This window comes from Panicum virgatum, chromosome 7K (genome assembly GCF_016808335.1).
Source record: "Panicum virgatum strain AP13 chromosome 7K, P.virgatum_v5, whole genome shotgun sequence".
Classification (NCBI taxonomy): Eukaryota; Viridiplantae; Streptophyta; class Magnoliopsida; order Poales; family Poaceae; genus Panicum; species Panicum virgatum.
The window spans coordinates 4,340,832-4,344,388 of NC_053142.1; positions in this window are offsets into that span (position 1 = coordinate 4,340,832).

The following is a 3,557-nucleotide window of genomic DNA, read 5'->3' on the forward strand; positions in this document are numbered from 1 at the left end:
ACGGCGCCAGTCCTGACTCTGCCAGACCAGACGAAGAGGTTCACGGTATATTGTGATGCTTCGAAGGATGGTCTTGGGTGTGTTCTGATGCAGGAGGGCAGAGTGATCGCTTATGCTTCACGACAGTTACGTCGGCATGAGCTGAACTATCCCACTCATGATCTTGAGTTAGCCGCAGTGGTGCATGCTCTGAAGATTTGGAGGCATTACTTGTATGGGCAGCGGTGTGATATCTACACTGATCACAAGAGCCTCAAGTACATTTTCACGCAGAATGAGCTGAACATGCGGCAGAGGAGATGGCTAGAGTTGGTCAAGGATTATGACCTGGAGATTCACTATCATCCAGGCAAGGCCAATGTCGTAGCAGATGCTCTGAGCAGAAGAAGTTATGTCAACATGGTTGTGGCTTTCCAGATGCCTCCAGAGTTATGCGAGGAGTTCGAGCAATTGAGTCTGGGCTTTTTGCATCATACTTCGAGTGCAGCGTTTGAGGCAGTACCGACTCTAGAGTCAGAGATCAGGCAGCATCAGAAAGATGATGAGAAGCTGCAAGAGATTCGTGAGTTGCTCAAGAAGGGCAAGGCTCCTCATTTCAGAGAGGATGATCAGGGTACCTTGTGGTACAAGAACCGGATTTGCGTGCCTGATGTGCATGATCTCCGGAAGTTGATTCTGAGTGAGGCCCATGATACAGCTTACTCTATTCATCCGGGCAGCACGAAGATGTATTATGATCTGAAGGAACGTTTCTGGTGGTATGGGATGAAGCGTTCAGTGGCAGAGTACGTGGCTATTTGTGACACCTGTCAGCATGTCAAGGCTGAGCATCAGAGGCCAGCAGGTCTGTTACAGCCTTTGAAGATTCCAGAGTGGAAATGGGAGGAGATCACTATGGACTTCATTGTTGGATTGCCTCGTACTCAGAAAGGGTACAACTCCATATGGGTAGTAGTGGATCGATTGACGAAGGTTGCTCACTTCATTCTAGTAAACACTACTTACTCCGGTGCTAGACTTGCAGAGTTGTACATCTCTCGGATTGTCTGCTTGCATGGTGTGCCCAAGAAGATCATATCTGACAGAGGGTCTCAGTTCACTTCTCGGTTCTGGGAGCAGCTTCATGATTCTTTGGATACGAAGCTGCGTTTCAGTACGGCTTATCACCCTCAGACAGATGGGCAGACAGAGAGGACCAACTAAGTGTTGGAGGATATGCTGAGAGCCTGTGCTATTCAGTATGGTACTAGCTGGGATAAGTGCCTGTCATATGCTGAGTTCTCATATAACAACAGCTATCAGGCCAGTCTGAAGAAGTCCCCCTTTGAGGCCTTGTATGGCAGAAAGTGCAGGACTCCTCTCTATTGGGATCAGATTGGTGAGAAGCAGCTCTTTGGCCCTGAGATCATAGATGATGCAGAGCAGATGGTTCAAGCTGTGCGAGAAAATCTGAGGATTGCACAGAGCAGACAGAAGAGCTATGCAGATGGCAAGCGGAGAGACCTGACTTTCAGTGTTGGTGATTATGTGTACCTGAAGGTGTCTCCGATGAGAGGAATCCGCAGATTCAATGTCAAGGGGAAGTTAGCACCTCGGTATGTGGGGCCATTCAAGGTGCTAGAGCGGAAAGGCGAATTTGCTTATCGCCTGGAGTTACCTCTTAACCTCTCGGGAGTTCATGATGTCTTCCATATATCTCAGCTGAAGAGGTGTCTGCGAGTACCCGAGGAGCAGGCACCCCTGGATGGAGTCGATGTGCAGGAAGATCTGACTTATACTGAGCATCCGGTAAAGATTCTGGAGACATCAGAAAGGGTTACTCGGAACAAGCGCATCAAGATGTGCCGAGTTCAGTGGAGTCATCACAGTGAAGCTGAGGCTACATGGGAGCAAGAAGATGAGTTGAAGAAGACCTATCCAGATCTCTTTGCTAGCCAGCCCAGCTAAATCTTGGGGACGAGATTTCTTTAAGGGGTAGGGTCTGTAACACCCTAATTTAAATTCCAGCATTTATTAATAAATTTAATTGGCGTTATTTAAATTTCTAAGATTTATTGTGTTTAGTTGGCATTTAATCTAATTTTTGTTCCTTAAGTAATTAAAATTTATCATAGGTTTAATTTTTGTGTTGCATTCATGCTGGTGCATGGTTTTGTTTTGTTTGTTTGTATAGGAGTTTGAATTCAAATTCATTTGAATTCATTTGCTTTGAGTTTGAATTAGGATTGGAAATAGAAGTGAGAGAGAAATAGAAAAGGCAAAACCCAAAACCCAGCTAAACCCCAGATCCCGACCCAAACCTAACCCAGGCCCGGACCCCTCTCCCCTCTCCCTTTCCCGGGGACGGCCCAGCACCCGCTCCAGCGGCCCAGCCCAGCAGGCCGACCCCCGCACGCCCCTCCTTTCCCTTCTGGTTCAGCGAATCCTTCTCCGCACGGCCCACCGTCTCCCGCCCCGCCTGCTCGCCCCAGCGCGTCGCCCACGCTCGCCCCGCGCCCCCGCCTTCTCCTCACTGACGTCGCGGCCCCACCTGGCAGCTCCATCTTCCCCGCAGTGACGCCCGCAGCTCTACTCTTTCCCGCAGCGCCGCGACCCGCTGCCCGTGGACCACTCTAGCCCTGCAAGGTCCACTGGCCGGCCTCCTAGAACCCCTCCTCCTTCTAGAAACTCCACCCGAGCCGGAATCCCGCAGAAATTGCGATGAGATCCGCTCCCCCGTGCTACAACCGCTCGCCGCGATCCCCGCACTGCGCCAGCCAAGCGGGCACGCCGAGATTAGCGGGCTCCTTTTCTTTAAACTCACCCCGAACCCCTGCGCATCCCATCCACGCCGCCGCCGCTGCCCAAGCCCCGAAAACAGCTCTCTCGCCGTCGATTTCCGCCCGGAGGGCCGCCGCCGGTAACACCTCCGCCCCCCTCAATTCCTCGCCGCTGTTGGCGTTCCTGCCCGCCTGTCCTCTCCGCTGGCTTCACAGCGTGCTCGCACGACGACCCACAGGACCAAGGCGACCGGAGCTGCACGCCTGCGACCTCGCCACGAACCCCGCACCTCCTCGCCGCCAGAGTTCGCCGTCGAGCCCCTGCGCCGGACTCGCCCTTCAATCCAAGCCCTCGGTGAGCCACATCCCGGTCCGCCCTTTCTTTACGCGCTAAATTTTGGTAGCCGTAGCCCTTGGACCCCCCGGAACACACCGCGCCGGCGAGACCTCGCCGCGCCGAGCCGCCTCCACCGTCGAGCTCCACGCTCAGACCTTCCCCGTGCTCATCTAAGTGCCCAGGTGAACTACACGTTCCGCGTAGAGGCCAGCCGACCCAAACCCGGGTCGAAACGACCCTCGGAGCGTCGGATTCGATGATCTCCGGCGAGCCTAGCGCCGCGCCGCCGCGAACAGAGTCGCCGGCGGTAGCGCGCCGCCACCCCGCGCGCCCAAAGCCCCAGGACCGTCCGATTTGTTTCGGACGCACGCGATTAGATCTGGAAGCCAATGAATCTGATCCATTAGATCGAGATCTGACGGTCCATGCGCGTGGATACCGGTTCGCCTGTCATTTTTGCA